The sequence below is a fragment of the Dipteris shenzhenensis genome, chromosome 9 (assembly GCF_047967505.1).
Source record: "Dipteris shenzhenensis isolate YYH24624 ecotype China chromosome 9, Dip_SZ_1.0, whole genome shotgun sequence".
Taxonomy (NCBI): domain Eukaryota; kingdom Viridiplantae; phylum Streptophyta; class Polypodiopsida; order Gleicheniales; family Dipteridaceae; genus Dipteris; species Dipteris shenzhenensis.
The window spans coordinates 205,989-224,353 of record NC_141604.1 but is presented as its reverse complement, the minus strand read 5'-3'; the positions used below and the strand labels follow the sequence as shown (position 1 = coordinate 224,353).

At 42.4% G+C, this 18,365-nt stretch overlaps 1 pseudogene; it reads left to right on the top strand.

The window, feature by feature from the left end:
• Positions 1-10,998: 10,998 nt before the first annotated feature.
• On the top strand, positions 10,999-14,615 carry LOC147898033 (uncharacterized; annotated as a pseudogene).
• The last annotated feature ends 3,750 nt before the right edge of the window (positions 14,616-18,365 follow it).

The window sequence follows — 18,365 nt, the reverse complement described above, 5'->3', positions numbered from 1 at the left end:
GCCTTCCTTTGTTGCTTGCCCATCATACAAGCTTCACAAGGTTCCTGCACCTTTGAGAGTGCAGGCAAGTGTGCAACCATCCCTGTTTTCTGCATTTCCAAAAGAATAGGATAACTAAGATGACCAAATCTTTCATGCCATACCTTACTGATGCCCACTCCTGAAGAGACTGTTAGTGCCGTCAGCTCGTAGAGATTGTTCTTCCTTACTGCCTTGCCGACCATCTTGCCCGCTGCATTAAGGATTTCTGCTCCGGTCCTCTTGAAACGCACCTCCAAGTTGCGATCAGTTATTGCAGCAACCGAAAGCAAATTCTTCTTTAGCTGAGGAACTAGTAATACATCAGAAAGCTCTTTAGTTTCACCCTCTTGAATGGAAAGAGAGATAGTACCTGTACCTTCCACAGGGCATTTTGCATTATTACCGACCGTCACGTTCATGGGCTCTTGTAGAGGCTTGAAAGAGCTATACCAGTCCTTCTTTCTGGTCATGTGACGGGACGCTCCACTATCAAGGAGCCATGAATCATTCGTTGTTGAAACTTCTGTTGAGGAGCATATTTCTTCAATTGCAACCCATAGCTCCAGTTTCAACTGTGTTGGCAGATTCCTTGCCTTTCGAAGAAGACTGTGTAGTGCCATTCTTTTCGTCCTGCTGCTTCTTTCTGCAATCCTTGATCATGTGACCGCTTTTGTTGCAGTAGTGGCACTTACCTGAAAACTTCTTCTTCTTACCATTCTTCTTCTCTCCACCCTTCCCTTTGGATGTGGTTGAGAATGCTGCATCACTTCCGCCATCGCGGGTCTTCATTCGCATCTCCTCCTCTAGAAGCATCGCGCTGAACTCTTCAAAAGTGAGGGGTGGATTTCTTACCTGCGTGTTGAGTGTCGTGACCAACGCATCGTACTTTTGTGGAAGGATCCGAATGCACCTTCTAGCCAACTCTTCGTTGGTCTTTGTAATCCCAACCGCCGCCATCTGATCACATAGATTCTTGATCCGTGTGATGAATGTCTCAGCTGATTCTCCATCAGAGCACCTCTCTGCAGCAAGCATATTCTCCAGATTTTGAATTCTGGTCTGATTCCGCGTTTCATACTGACCTTTCAGTATGTTCCAAGCCTCACTTGCCTTGTCTGTATGCTGAATCAGAGTCAAAACAGAATCACTTGAACTGGTAACAAGAGCGCAGAGTGCATCTGCGTTCCTTCGTTTCCATGCCCGAAGAAGATCTGCATTTGGTGGGGTTATGACGTTGGGGTTGTTTGGATTCGGTGATCCAACCGGTTCTAGATCCAATCCCAGAACAGTATCCAGAAGCTCGTATGAATCCAAGATCGCGCTGATCTTGAATTTCCACAAAGTATAATTCGTCCCATCGAGCTTGCCTTCATTAAAGGCAGGTGGACGAATTCGCAACGGGGTTGGTGCAGCCATCACTCCTAGTAGCCTTTGCTAACAAAGCTCGTTGAACTTGCAATAAAGTCGTTACTCAGATAGCCTGAGCTCTGATACCATGTAAGAAAATAGTACGCAGCGGAAGATAACAACAAAACGCAAGTACACGATGGAAAGCTGGAGAGAATACAAAAATTCTGATATACCAAACTGCTGATACAACTGATGGTTGGCTGTCCACCCGTGCGCTCTACAGACAGAGCTTCGATGGTGATCTAGACAGATGCTGGACGGAGGACTATGAGCGTGAAGAACTGGTGATCTGATGATAGGGGGTGGCCACTTATATAGTGTAAGTGGTTGTGTAAGTGGTTGACGGTCGGCCCTGTAATAGGCAGTCGGCCTAATAGACAGTCGGCCTGGAAGACCAACCGACCCTTCAGAAAACATGCCGTCGGGCTTTGCCCCCAGACCCCCACTGGGGGCCTGCGCCCCCCGGACCCCCTGCTATCGGGGGGGCTATCGCCCCCCCGAACCCCCCCTTTTTGCAGATGGGTATCTACTCTTGGCTCCTAAGCCGTCTCATAACCATCTGGTCTACTCTAAGACCCCTTCCAGTGTCTAAACTGGGGATCCCTCCCAATATCCGATACCCATCATGGCTTCTCCTCATATGGGGGCCTTACAACATTGGGTACACAGAATATTGGTGGGTTACATGAGAGGTGGACATTTGAGCTAACTCTAACACTGTCGTGGTGGGTATTGTGGAGGGTTGGGATGCGCCTTGAAATGGGCTTCGCTTTGATATAAGTTTCGTAAGAAAAGAAAAGCGGTCGAAAAGATATGGGTAGTTTACTGGACGGGGGTAAAAACTGTCTGAAAAAGAAAAAGTCACACACAGAGTCATAGATTTTTGGTTTGACATCTAATACAATAATTGAATACATAGGATGATGCTCCTTGAAGAGAGCTTCGTGATGATATAAGTTTCGTCCAAATCGGACTGCCACGCAAAAAGTTATGAGCAAAATACTGACAAGGAGTCAAACTGTCATGAAAAACACCTACTCCTTCTTCTGGTGTCGACACATCCTATTGTGCAGATTGGTAAAATTTCTTTGTCTATGCACGATGGGAAAAAGAAATACCTGTCTGATGTATTTCATGTCCCAAATATCACCAAGAACCTGGTTTCTGTTGGTCAAATGGTTGAGCAGGGCTTGTAGGTCAGATTTCATACTCATGGATGCTTTGTTGAGGATATGAAAAATAAAGGTCGCTTGATAGCAAAAGGGAAGAAGAAGGGTAGGATGTTTACGTTGGATGCGGACATGCCTGAATTGAGTGTAGCAAGGTTTGCACATGGGATCGGTGTAGTTGCAGATATTGATATATGGCATAAACGCATTGGTCATGTTAATGTACAACGACTTAAATTAATGCAGGCCCAAAATATTGTTGCAGGATTGCCTAAGTTCAAGTTTGCAGAAATACTCTTTAGAATCCTTGGATGTACTGAGTGGTACCAAGACCACTGAGGAAGCTACACACGCTGTGAGGAGTTCGACTCTCCTTCATCCTTCATGTTATCGCTAAGGTGTATGGCAAGCTTGCAACACAACTCGAAGGATGTTGGATTGTTGGCAATGAGGAAGTCATGGATCTTTACACTTCTGATACCTAGGATAAACCTTGGCAACAGTTGTGTATCGTTCAACCTCTCATGCTCTTCGCATCGAGAATTAAGATGTCGGATCTTGGCTATGTAATCTCGCCTAGGATACGGAGTATAGCTGGGTTATGGGGCTCCACTTGTGACCACTAGGGGCGAACCCTATAATGAATGCCTTTCGTAGGCAGGTGAAGGTGACCGTTTCAGTTGGACTTAAGGCTCGGTACCATCGTCTAGCCTTTCCTTCCAATGTGAGTTTGAATGCGCCAACCTTGGTGAGATCATCAACCTCACCAAAGGTGCTGCAGACTTGCTCAAACTGTTCTACATGCTGGATGGGGTTGGTTTCACCACGAATTTTGGCACTAGCTTTGAGATGTTGTATGGTCGGACCTTGGGGACTGGATCACGACGGGCTCCCCTTCCTAGAGCTTCTGCACCTCTTCCTAAGATTTCTAGTGCTCGAGTAAGAGCATTCCCTGGATCTGCAATAGGTGGAATTGGTGGGGACTCTGGATGGTAAGCCACGTGGTGGTCAATGTGTGTTGGGTCAAAGGTCACGTTAGTAGGATAGGCTGGTGGCATTGCATGATTCCCAATGGATTCATAGCTGGAGGGAGGACCATAATCACCATAATAGGTGGGCGCAACCAAAGGTCCTGTCCTTACTACTAGGAAGGGTGGGTTCATAGGAGAGATAAGTTGTCCTCCAGGTATGGCATTCCAAGCATTCGGGGCTAAGCCTTCATGATAAGCATGTGGGGTGCTTGGTCTAGCTAGCGGGGAATAAGAAAGTCCACTTGCTGCGTGGTAAGGGGGGCAAACCAGTGATCTAACAATATTGGGCGTCGGCCCGGGCCTTACAGCAATGGCAGGGTAACTCCTTGGATCCACATACCTGAATGGGGTCTGACTCATGGGGGCTGTCGGTCCACTAAATGGTCCTTGCATAATTGAGGGATCTAGTGTTGCCACAGGGGCGACACTGCTTGATGGCGCATACTGGTGTCGAATAGAGGTGGGCCTCATAGGTCACTGAGTCTGGAATGATGCTTGGCATGGGAGCAAGAATAGGTGCCGCATGCGGCATCGAGGGGTACACTGCTCTTTGGGCCATGCTATGAGATGCTGGGCCTTGAGGGATTGCAGATGACTGCGATATATGGGAGGGTGGCTCCAACACTTCTCAGGCATCCATTAGGTTTGGACTCTCATCGAAATCCATGCACCCTTGGGGTAGTGGTTGGGATTCCCGAAGTGCACTAAAGGGTGGCCTAGGGGGGAACCTGGGCAATGGGGGCCCTTTGTGACCAAGGTTACCAGATTGCATTCTTCGTCGGATTTTAGGTGCTATCTCAGTAGGCGGGCGAACCGCTTTTTGATATGGCAACCATGGATTGGCTGGGGGCGCTAACGGGTTGACTGAGCTTGGATATACTGGGACATACTCTGTGGGATAGTCCATGGCGTACGACTCTAATGGTGGCGGTTTAGTCAACTCCACAAGAGGTGGCTGTGACAGTGGGTCGACTATTACCACTATGGGGTGTGAGGATGGAAGTCTAGGGTTATCTGCATGTGGCAGTTGGCTTTCAACCCTAACTTGGGCCTCTTGGAGGCGATCATGGATCCATCTTTTCTCCATCTCCTCATGGTGACGTCTCAAAGCCTCTCGATAGGCTGGATGTTCAGGTGGTGCAGCTTGATCGCTAGGTTCCGGTCTGATTTCAGAGGGGGTCATTCTCTGAGTCGACGGGGTAGTTGGAACTCTAGTTCTCCTGGGATTTGATTGAAAAAGATTTGTCATTCGATTGAGTATCCCCATTGAGGAAGCTGTGTGTGAAAGAGGCACTCTGGGTGCTAATTCAGCCTCTTGGGTCTCTATGTCCAGGTTGATTGTGCTCATAGTTTCGTCTGTTTGTGAGCTATCGCTAGATTGTGGCCAATTCCATGGGAGAGAATCGAAGCCTGTAAGGGCACTGGTATGATGGCTTTCGGCCTCTTGGGATAGGTGGCTTGGTGCTCGGCTAGTCATAGCTGTGTTGAATGCACTTTCAGTGGGCGGTTAGGTTGTGCCTAGTGTTCGTCCTGACCTTAGGTACATGTGTTGATAGACGTGTTTGAGGTCTCGGACTTGGGGACAGTCCCGTTCAACACGGGTCAAGGGGTGACAGCCCCATGTGGCTTCCCTACGTCACAGTAGGGTAGGGTCCATGGACAACGTCTCGGTGGGGTGCGAGGGCAGAGCCCCAACGATTTTTTTGAAAAAAGGTATTCTTTTAAGCGTGTTTTCAATGCATTTTTACCATGTGTCTGGACAAATCTGACTGTCAGAGAGCTGTGGATTTTTTATAATTTTCTGTGTATCCCACAACTCTACGCGTAATCCTGTTAACTTTACACGTAATCTTGAAACAAGTTTACGCGTAATTTCGACAAGTTTACGTGGAATTTTAGACTCAACTTTACGCGTAATTTTGATTTTTCTTCCACGTAATTTCACAACTTTCCGTGTACTTCTGAATAACTTTCCACGTAATTCTACTCCACAACTTTACGCATAATTTTGACAAGTTTATGCATGTGGTTTCCCTACCTTGTAGACTCACGAGGGCACAATTGTGCAAATTTCTAGTTCAAGTTTGTTGGAGGTTCAAAGTGTTATCCAAGGGCTGGAGATGCTCCTTTTTCGATTCAAAGTCAATTTTTGGCAGTTTCAGGTGATGATTTTGAGTACGGGGGCACAATTTTGACTTATGTTCTTTGATGGTTTTATGGGTGTTTGACAGTGGATTTAACAACCTCGAATGCAATGCATTAGTTTCTCACAAACAATATTTGATAAAAATGCAATTTCCAAGGTGGAGATTCACTACGTGGCCACACAAAAATATCTTGTGGGTAGGTGGACGCATGTCAAAAAACTGGCGACTATGAGCAGGATAAGATTTATGTGGTGTTTGTCCTCCTGGAAGGCGGTGCCCATGGTTGTGCTCCAACTGACTACGGTGCTGCAACTGACGACGATGGCACATAGACAGTTACCCGCGACTCAGCCAGAAATGCAAAAAATCGATCTATCAACTCAATTTTTTGTGTTTTATTTATCTATTTTTTGCTAAATGGGTGCTCTACTACCTGATTTATGAACTTATGACAAGAAAAAACCAAAACAAACACAAAAACATCGAGAATTTCGGGTTGAAAAGTCACTCAGCTATCACAACAACCATGGTGCTGCGACCCCCAAATCACTTCGTTTTTGTAGTTCTTTTTGCATGGGACATTGTGTCTAAATTGTATAGCACAAATACGCAGGCACAAAAGATCCAACTCAATCAAGAGTTGCATAATGTACATAGGGAAAATATGAACATCAATGACTACTCCATGAAGGTAAAGAAGCTTGTAGATTCACTTGCTTCAATTACTGCACTAGTCAAAGATGATGATGTGTCTATGACCTTGAATGGTCTTGGTAAGGAGTATCATTAGTTTCAAACATCTATTAGCGTCGAGAAGAGATTTCTTGACCTTCAAGAGTTGGTTGCTCTTATGATAAGTGAAAAGAAGAGAAATGGAATCATCTCTTCAAGTGAAAATTTAAATGAATCTGATTTTTATTCATATTCAGGTAGATGTAGAGGTGGCCATTCAAGTGGGCTAGAAATCAAAACGGAGAAGATGAGCATAATTATGGAGGTGGACATGGAAACTGTAGAGTCACAGGAAGCCAAAGAGGCCATGTCAGAGTTCAAAGGAAAAATGATGCAAGGAGCAGTGTTGAATGCTATTATTGTAAAAAACTAGGCCATATGAAGAAGGACTATCGTAAAAGTAGAACGATCTGAAAATTGGGAAGTTGCAACAAGGCAACTATGCATAATCAAGTGATGACAAAAATGAACAACTGTTTGTTATGTAGCATATGCTCAGTTCGGTTTGACAGGTGAGGCTAGTTGTTCGAATGATGTTTGGTATGTCAATTCAAGAGCCTCTAACCACATGACCAGCCACGTTGACTGGTTTAGAGAAATGGAGAACTTGGAAAGATGAGGTTATGTTGAAATAGGGGATGATACTACACACCCTATTGTACATATTGGAAAAATGCCATTGTCTATGTAGGATGGATAGACAAAGTACTTGGGAGATGTACTTCATGTCCCAAATGTACCCAAGAATTTGGTTTATGTGGGACATATGGTTGAGCAAGGCTTGCAACAAGTGAGATTTATTTCTCATGGATGCTTTATGGAAGACATGAAGAATGATTACTATCTAGTTGCAAAAGGTAACAAAAATGGCACAATGTTAACTCTGGATGCATGGATACCAAAAATGAGTGCTGTAATGTTTGCACATGGAAAAGGGGTTGTTGTAGATATTGATATTTGGCATAAGCACATAGGCCATGTCAACATCTAGCTGTTGAAGAAAATGCAAGCCTAGAACATTGTTTTGTAGGGTTGCCAAAGTTCAAGGTGGATAATATGAACAAGGTATGTGAGGCATGTTAGTTGGGTAAACAAGCAAGGCATGCATTTCCACATAATGCAAAAGTAAGAAAGAGACCCCTGGAGGTAATACACAGTGATGTGTGTGTTGAGATATCAAGCTCCACCTTGATGTATATCTTGGGTGACTCTCATTTATGTCACCATCTTTTGTTAGCTATACTTGTGGTGTAGTTAGATAGCCATGTATGTTTGGAGTGGGTTCGCATATGAACAGTGTATTGTATGTTGAGATATCAAGCTCCAACCACACATGTGATGCCTGGGTGATTGTCATTTATGTCACTAGCGTGGCTGGTTGTGGCTGTTACATCACCAGCGAATAACAATTGTATTACAACTACTCTTGTGTGTGGTAGTTGTGGCATAGTTAGATTGCCACGTATGTATGGTTTGGGTTCACACTATGGATCATGTACTCTAGGGTTAGAGATATTGGGTATACCCCTCTTTTATGTATAGTAGTTGTGTAGCATTTGCAAGTAAGAAGAAGAAAGCTTCAGCTTCCATCTCGTGTGTCTTCTCCCTTGTGTTGTTGTTAAGATAGCTAAAAGCAAGACTCCTCCCTCTTTCTCGCTTTCTTGTCTTGGTATCAGAGCCTCGTTCACGGCGAGGAGTTCAAGCAGCAAGGTAGAGACTGCAACATCCTGGTAAGTGGAGCTTTGCCTCTTTTTCCATTTGGACTTTTGGGAGCGTTCTCTATTGGTACACAGTCGTGAGTGTAAGGTGCATTGCCTCCGATTGGGGAAACCTTTAACACGGAGCTTGGGAAGCATTACCTAGTCAAAACATTTTGCAAAGCAGTTTCTGTTGCAAATTTTTGGGTTTTGGAGCCATTTCGGGCCTATTTTTGCATCGCAAGTTTGCAGGTGGCACTCAGAAGGAGTGGCCATTTTTGATTGTGTGCACAAGGAATCACTATGTTGGGAGAAATGAATATAGTTTTGGGTTTATGCCTTTGACGCAAAGACATTAAGAAGCATAGAGCAGTGGTGAATGCTTGTCTATGCATAAACGTCACTTGGAGTGACTGTGTGGTTGCTGGTTTCAGGCATCAAGTGCAGACCTGTGTTTCTGGCTATCTATGTGATGGGAGGTTGCATTTGCAGAAATTGTTACTTGCCCTTGTGAGGCAAAATCTCTATTTTTGAAATTGCAAGTTGTTGGTTTTAGTTGATTAAGATGGCCTCTGATAGTCTCACACAGATTGTGAGTGAGAAGCTAGACAAAAACAACTACCGGGCTTAGAAGTTTAGAATTTCCAATTTCTTGATGGGTAAAGGCTATTGGGATTTCATCACAGGAGATGAATAGGAACCTATTCTTCCAGATACCCCAACTACAACACAAGTGCAGACTCTTAAGACTTGGCATGAGAGAGCTAGAAAGGTTATATGCTGGCTTTCTATCAGCATCTCTGATGCTATGATTGTGCACATTCAGGATGAAGAGACACCTAAGGATGCATGGGATACATTGTCCAAATTGTATAGCACAAATATGCAAGCACGAAAGATGCAACTCACGCAAGAGCTACATAATGTGCAAAGGGAGAATCTGAACATCAATGACTACTCCATGAAGGTAAAGAAGCTTGCAGATTCGCTTGCTTCTATTGGTGCACCAATCGATGATGATGACTTGGTGTCTGTGACCTTGAATGGTCTCGGTAGGGAGTATCATCCGTTTCGGACATCTATTGGAGTCCGAGAGACATTTCCTAATTTTCAGAAGTTGGTTGCTCTTTTGATAAGTGAATAGCAAAGAAACAGAACTAGCCCTTCAAGTGGAAATTCAAATGAGTATGCTTTCTATATAGATACATGTAGAGGCAGAGGTGGCCATTTCTGAGGATAGTTTGGAAATCAGAACCAGCAAGATGAGCAAAATTATGGAGGTGGATGCGGTAGCTCTAGAGGCAAGGGGAGCCAAAGAGGCCATGGCAGAGTGCAAAGAAACAATGATGCAAGTAGCAATATTGATTGCTATTATCATGGAAAACTAGGACATATGAAGAAGGGCTGTCATTAAACGAAGTATGATCTAAAAAATGGGAAGCTGTAGCAAGGCAACTATGTATCGTCGAGTAATGACAAAAACGAGCAACTCTTTGTTATGCAGCATATGATGAGTTCAATTAAGACAGGGGAAGCTACTTGTTCAAATGATGTCTGGTATGTTGATTCGAGAGCCTCTAACTACATGACCAGCCATGTTGAGTGGTTTAGAAAAATGCACAACCTGGAGAGACCACGTTATGTTGAAAGAGGGGATGGTACTGCACATCCTATTGCACATATTGGAAAGGTGCCACTATCTATGCAAGATGGACAGATGAAGTATTTGGGAGATGTACTTCACGTCCCAAATATAACTAAGAATCTAGCTTCTATGGGACATATGGTTGAGCAGGGCCAAGTGAGATTTAATTCTCATGGATGCTTTGTGGAGGACATGAAGAATGATTGCTATTTAGTTGCAAAAGGCAATAGAAATGGCAAGATCTTTACCCTGGATGCAGGGATACTAGAAATGAGTGATGTTTGCACATGGAAAAGGAGTTGTTGTAGATATTGATATTTGGCATAAGCGGATAGGCCATGTCAACATCCAATGGTTGAAGAAAATGCAAGTCTAGAATATTATTGCAGGAATATTATTGCAGGGTTGCCAAAGTTTAATATGCACAAGGTATGTGAGTCATGTCTATTTATTAAACAAGCAAGGCATGCGTTTCCACATAATGCAAAAGTAAGTAAGAGACCCTTGGAGGTAATACATAGTGATATGTGGACTACCAAGACAAAATCTAATGGAGGCTATAACTATTATGTCAGCTTTATTGATGACCACACAAGGAAGGTGTGGGTCTATTCTATGAAACAAAAAAGCGAAGTGTTTAGCCACTTCAAGAAATTTAGAGCAATGGTGGAAAAAAAAAGGGGTATGCATATTAAAGTGCCAAAGTCTGATGGAGGGGGAGAGTATTTATCTCATGAATTTAGTGAATACCTGTAGAATCATGGAATTCAAAGAAAATACTCATGCAAACATACCCTTGAGCAAAATGGGGTTGCATAGAGGAAAAATAGACATATTGAAGAAGTTGCTCATGCCTTGTTGAATGAGAAAAATGTGCCAAATTTCTATTGGGCTGAAGCGGTAGCAATTGTAGTATATATCATGAACAGAACTCCCACTACAGTAGTGCATGGAGTTACACCTGAAGAAAAGTTCATAGGAAGGAAGCCAGATCTTACACATCTAAAGGTTTCTGGATGCATAACATATGTGCACATTCTAGATGAGAATAGGACTAACTTAGATCCTAAAGTAGAAAAATGCATCTTCATTGGTTACTCTCTGCAGTAAAAAGGGTACACATGCTATAACCCTACAACTCAATAGATGAGGGTGAGTAGAGATGTTGTGTTTGATGAGATGAGTGGTTGGTATGCACCAGTGAAAATGATAGAAGATGCAGATGTAAGAAGTGACAATATTATACAAGATGTAGATCAGCAGTTAGAAGTCTTGAGTGGACTGGGAGAGTCCTGTAACAATGGGTCTAACATTCTCCCATGGATAGGGAGGTTGCGATCAGGAGCACCTGCTCATGGAAGTGCAAAAAGTGGTACACATGTATCACAAAAAGGGAAAGAAAAGGTGGATCAACCCATATTTTTTGATGTGTCTACAGGACACTCACAAGTTGATGGTGAATCAAGTGGCTCAGCAGAATAGAGCCTTGGTGAGGAATTGGGGATACCAAGGGTAGTTACCCCTGGATCAAGGAGAAGTAGGATGCTTCTGATCCAGTGTTATGAAGATCCACATGAGCCAAAATACCCCATTGATAGGCTAAAATATGATAGATATATAGCCCACCATTATGCATATATGACAAAGGTGATAGAGGAATTTGAGCCTACATGCTTTGAAGAAGCAATAAGAAAGACAAATTGGGATGCAGCCATCGATGAGGAAATGGTAGCTTTGGATGCAAACTACACTTGGGAGTTGGTAGCATTACCTCATGCTAAGAAGGCTATTGGATGCAAGTGGGTTTACAAGACAAAGAACAATGCTGATGGGTCTCTAAGCAGGTATAAGGCAAGGTTAAATGCCAAGGGATATGCACAGACTTATGGCATTGACTATGAAGAGACTTTTAGCCCAATTGTAAGGATGGAAACTGTGAGAGCAATGATAGTGGCTAATGCAAAAGGGTGGACATTGCACCAAATGGATGTCAAGAATGCTTTCTTGCATAGTGATTTGCAAGAAGAAGTTTATGATACAACCGCAAGGATATGAGGATGATGCACACCCTGATTTTGTATCTAGGTTGCACAAAGCCTTATATGGCTTAAAACAGGCACCCGGGGCATGGTCTGACAAGATTGGTTAGTATCTTGTCACCATTGGATTTCAGATTTCCAATGCTGATTTTTCACTCGATGTGAAAAAGACAAAGAGGGGGATTGTGCTTATAGTCATCTACGTTGATGATTTGATTATCACAGGAGATAATGATGCAGATGTATGTAATGTAAAGATGTTCTTGAAGCAAAAATTTGAAATGGACTTGGGAGAGCTGCAATATTTCTTAGGGATTGAGGTGATTAGATCACCAAGTGGAATACAGTTGTTGCAGAGGCAATATGGATTGGATATGCTATCTAAGTATGGGATGATAGGATGTAAGCCCATTTCAGTTCCCTTGGAGCATAATACTAAGCTCAGTGCAGATACAAGTGAGCTATTGAAGGATGTTACTATGTATAGATCCCTGGTATGGAGTCTTATTTATATGACTATCACTAGGCTAGACTGAAGCTATGCTATGGGGCTGGTTAGTCAATTCATGGAAGCTCCAAGGAAGCCACATCTAGATGCAACTAGACGTATCTTGCAGTATGTGAAGTCCATGTTACATTACAAACTTTTCTATGAGGCTGGAAGACTAATTGAGGTCTATGGATATACAGATGTTGACTGGGCTAGTAGTATCTCGGATAGGAGATCTACTAGTGGATTCATGTTCTCACTTGGGAGTGGCGCTGTTAGCTGGAGCAATAAGAAGCAACCCACTATTGCTTTGTCAAGCACAGAAGTTGAGTATAGGGGTGCAACAATGGTTGCATGTGAGGTAGCTTAGCTAAGGAAGCTACTTGATGATATGGGCCAGTCAGTGCAACAATCTGTTGTCATATATTGGGACAACATGCGCAACATCATGCTTGCTAATAACCCAGTATACCATGCTAGAACCAAGCACATTGAGGTGCACTATCATTTTGTGAGAGAGAAGGTTCTAGTGGTACATATTGATCTTGTGTATGTCAGCACCGAAGAGCAGGTGGCTAATATCTTTGCGAAGGCATTAGGCACAGAGAAGCTTTGCAGGTTTAGACACTTACTTGGTGTGCTGGAATTGGATTTGAGCTTAAGGGGGAGTGTTGAGATATCAAGCTCAACCGCACGTGCTTGGGTGATTGTCATTTATGTCATGGGCATGGTTGGTTGTGGCTATTACATCGCCATCGAATAACAGCTATATTACATCTACTCTTGTGTGTGGTCGTTGTGGCATAGTTAGATTGCCACGTATGTATGGTTTGGTTCCACACTATGGACCACGTACTCTAAGGTTAGAGATATTGGGTATACCCCTCTTTTATGTATAGTAGTTGTGTGGCATTTGCAAATAAGAAGAAGAAAGCTTCAGCCTTTATCTTGTGTGTCTTCTCCTTATGTTGTTGTTAAGATAGCTGCAAGTAAGACTCCTCCCTCTCTCCCGCTTTCTTTTCATTCTAGGGTTACACATATAGTGTACACCTATCTCTCATTGTATTTTTGTTGTGTGCTAAAGTGAAGATAGGCTTCTGCTTCCAACCTTGTGTCCTCTCTCTTTTGTGAGTTGTGAAGAAAGCTGTAGTCGAGTCTCCTCCCTATTTCCCTACTTATTTACATGGTATTAGAGATTGGTTCGTGGTGAGAAGCTCAAGTAGCAAGCAGAGGCAAGCGAAGATCACGATACCCTGGTAAGAGAATCATCGTCTCCTTTCTTTCGAGCTTTTGGGAGCATATTGGTGTAGGTACACAGTCATGAGTGCAAAGTTCACAACCTCAGATCGAGGCACCCGTCATTGTAAAGCATGAGAGTATTACCTAGAAAATTTCCATTCCACGACCGTTTAAAGCTCTTTTTTTGCATCACGAAGTTAGAGCAGGCACTTAGGAGAAGTGGCTGTTTTTTACTGTGTATGTATTTTTATTGTTGTGTAAAGTTGCAATAGAAAGGTTGCTTTGTGCCACACTGCAGAGATTTTGAGAAATGCAGGCCAATTTTGGATTGTTATGTTTATGAATTTTTGTCACTTGGTGTGACTCGTGGTTCCTTGCCACTGCCCTTGTGAGGCAAAATTTTTGGTGTTAGAGAATTGTTGTTGTTCTCGCCTCTGTGAGATAAAACTTTGTTTTTTTAGGTTGCAGTTACAGATTTGGACTTGTTAAATGTTTGAGAATATTTCTACTATTGTTAGTGAGAATCTTAGAAAGATAACTTCCAAGCATGGAAGTTCAAAATGACAAACTTCCTTATGGGAAAGGGAGTATGGCCATTCATCAATGGTGATGAGCAAGAACCAATTTTGGGTGCTTCTCCTACTGCTGCAGAGATGAAGACATTTAAAGAGTGACATGAAAAGGCAAAAAAGGTCATGTATTGGTTGTTGGTCAGTGTTTCAGACTCCATGATTGTGTATATATAGGATGCAAAGACACCGAAGGAGGCATGAGATACATTGATGAAGTTGTATAACACTAATACCACTGCGTGAAAGATGTAGCTCAAGTAGGAGCTCCATAATGTGTAGAAAAATAAGATAAATATAAATGAGTATTCCATGAAGGTTAAAGGCCTTGTTGATTCTCTTGGCTCAATTGGAGCACCTGTTAACGATGAGGACTTGGTGTCCATGACCTCGAATGGTCTTGGAAAAGACTATGCACAATTTTAGACATCCATTGGAGTCTGTGAGACCTTTCCTAATTTTCAAGAATTTGTTGCTCTCTTGTTGAGTGAAGAGCAAAGTAATGGTGGTTTAGACAAAGGAAGTTCTCAAGAATCTACATTCTACTCAAATCAAGGTAGAGGTAGAGGTAGAGGAAGAGGCCGTTTTGGTGGTTGTTCAGGAAATCAGAACCAACAACAACAACAAGAAAACCAGTCCTATGGATGAGGATGTGGTAACTCTAGAGGCAAGGGGAGCCAAAGGGACATGGCTCATGACAAAGGAACCAGCAGGTAAATAGGAACACGGAGTGCTATTATTGTGGGAAGCTTGGACATAAAGAGAAGACCTGTTATAAAAAGCAAAACATCAGGAATGGGAAGTTGCAGCAAAGCAACTATGCACCATCTAGTGGGCATGGTGATGACAAAAATGAGCACCTTTTTGAGATGTAGCACATGGTTAACTCTATGATAGAAAATGTTGCGGATTGAAAAAATGTATGGTTTGTTAACCCAAGTGCTTCTAACCACATGACCAATCATGGTGAAGTGGTTTAGTGATGTCAAAAGCTTAGAAAAGCTAGGTTATGTTGAAACATGTGATGATATTGCTCATCCACTTGGTCTCAGTTGGCCAAATGGTTGAGCAAGCAAGTCAAATTGAACCCAGATGAATGCTTTGTTGAGGATTGAAAAATTAGTGCCGCTTAGTTGCATAAAAGTTGTCGAGAAAGCAAACTCAAGAGTGGTAAAATGTAATGGGTAGCATCAAGGTTGATCATATGGGAGTGCATAGGACTAGGATTGTGCTTGTGAGTGTGTGCTAGCCTATGAGCTAAGCTATGATGTAGGCAGTATTGCCATGTGTGTGTCGCTAGAATATAGGAGTGTGCCATGTGTGTGATTGAGAGAATCAGGGAGTGATTTTAGGATCTAGGATTCCGGTACAAGAGTCATCAATGATGCCAATGGTGTATACTCTCATGCCCATTTATATTGGGCTCTCTCATGAATAAAGAACACACTATTTTGCATATCCATTGCTTCCACTGTGCTCATTTCAACATGGTATCAAAGCCATATCACCCTCCTTGACTCTCCTCCATGCTTGCCACGTGTGTCATCTTCCTCTTCAAGCTCATCTCATTTCTCCCCAATTCTGCTCAGACCTTGCAACTTTGATTTCTCTAGATCCGACCGTTAACTTTCAAAATCCTTTTAGCCACAGCTTTTCCTCACTAAGGGACACCCTTTCCACCGTTGGGATTGACAAAATTTTACTCTGAGTTGCTGTGACATCCTGTTCTTTGCTCGCCAAACTTCTTCACAATGCAGCTTGCAGAGATCAAATTTCACCAAACCCTTTGAGGTACAGTTTGGCGATGTATGAGCTACTTGCTATTCAAATTTGAGCTCACTTGGCTGAAGGGTTGAGGAGAAATCATCGAAATACTAGTTAGCTTCAAGCTATTGGCTATGGCAATGTGAAGCACATTTTACTCTCTCCTCTCTATTGCTTTTGGAGACCTCAAGGGGCTTCATTTTCCTACAAAAGCCCTCTCATTGTTGGCTTGAAAGTGCTCAATTCAGCCCTTCAATTGTTGATCTATCAATTTGGGATTATTAGTCAAAATTTTGGTCAAGTTCAATCATTTGACTTAGTCAATTGCTCAGTTTACTATTTGTTATCAGGTTCAATTCCTTGCATCTTCATTTGGTTGATTTGGGTTGGTTGGAACCTCAATTTAGTGCTTCATTGTGTTCTTATGCATACTTTCACTTTGGAGGTGATGATAGTTTGACATTTGACTTGCATTAGTCATAGAAATTGTGACCAAGGATTGCAAATCCATCAAGTCATTTCAGAATTCAGTTTGTTTCTTATCTTTTGGTGATGACGCCTTCCAACAAGGAGTACTCAAGCTTCAAATTCAAAGGTACTTCATTCCATACTTGGCAAACAAGGATAAAGCTCATCTTGATGAAGAAGGGCCTATGAAATATTGCAAATGGCAAAGATCGAAAACCATGTGATGCTATGCTTGCTTTGGCTTGGGAGGTGACGGACGACAAGGCTCAAGCCATCATCAAGCTAGAGCTGGATGACACCTACATCCATCATGTAGATGGTTGTGACACTACAAAAGAGACATGGGATCAATTGAATACCCTCTTTGGTCCTAATTCAAAGAGCTCTAAGTTTGGATTGCTAATTGAAATTTTTAGATTAGAAATGAAGTCTCATGCATCACTTGCATCACATTTAACTTATATGAAAGGCTTAATGATCCAGATTGCCGGCATTGACCTTAGAGTGGATGATGATGTTGCTATTGGTGTATTGTTAAAATATCTTCCAAAAGAATATGATAATGTGGTTACTACTTTGACAAACATGCCAGATCCTAGGTTGAATCTTCTCTTCTTGAAGAGGAGAAGAAATTGAAACCCAAGCAAGAGACACCGATACCTACAATAGACGAAGTGTTTTTTCACAAAAGTTACAATGGCAAAGGAAAGCATAAGTTCCATGACATTATTATATGTGATTTTTGTCACAAACAAGGCCACAAAGAGAAGGATTGTTTTCAAAGGAAGAGAGCACTGAAAGCATATTTGATGAGCATCACCAACAATGAGGAATTGGATGAAGATGAAGACCTAGAGCGAGATGAAGGACAACATCAGAACCTCAGTATGACAGTAAAGAGCAAGGGAGCTTCCAAAGCTCCTTCTACATCCCATTATGATGATAGATTGTTTTGAAATGATGTAATCCCTTAACATTTTTTGCTTCATGATGATGTATATCAAACCCAAGTAAACTCTATGTATCAAGTCATGGCTACACCTCTGGCCCAAGTATCCTAAATCTTCCACATCTCTGAGCTACTAGGGGTAGACACGTCCTTGAGTTGATCATGGGTGACCAAGCTACGTCATGCCTACACTTTTGTACATTATGAGTTTGAGAGGGGGTGTTGAGAAAGCAAACTCAAGAGTGGTAAAATGTAATGGGTAGCATCAAGGTTGATCATATGGGAGTGCATAGGACTAGGAGTGTGCTTGCGAGTGTGTGCTAGCCTATGAGCTAAGCTATGATCTAGGCAGTATTGCCATATGTGTGTTGCTAGAATATAGGAGTGTGCCATGTGTGTGATTGAGAGAATCAAGGAGTGATTTTAGGATCTAGGATTCCACTACAAGAGTCATTGATGATGTCAATGGTGTATACTCTTATGCCTATTTATACTGGGCTCTCTCATGAATAAAGAACACACTATTTTGCCTATCCATTGCTTCCATTGTGCTCATTTCAACAAAAGTAAAGTGTTCAGCCACTTTAAAGCGTTTAAGAAGGCTATGGTTAAAGAAGGAAAAGGGCACACATATAAAAGTGATGAGATGTGATGGAGGGGGAGAGTATTTCTCATATGAATTTAGTGATTATTTAAAAGAACAGGGAATTAGAGAAAGTACTCATGTAGATCTACCCCTTAACAAAATGGGGTTGTATGAAGTTGCAAGGGCTATGTTGAATGAAAAGAAGATGCCTGATTATTTTTGGGCTGGGTCAATAGCAACTATTGTGTATATTATGAATAGAACCCCCAATACAAGTGTCCATGGAATGACGCCTAAGGAAAAGTATACAGGTAGAAAACTAGATATTTCACACTTGAAAGTATTTGGTTGTATAGCTTATGTTCATGTTCCTGATGAGAGGAGAACTAAGTCGGATCCAAAGGCAAAA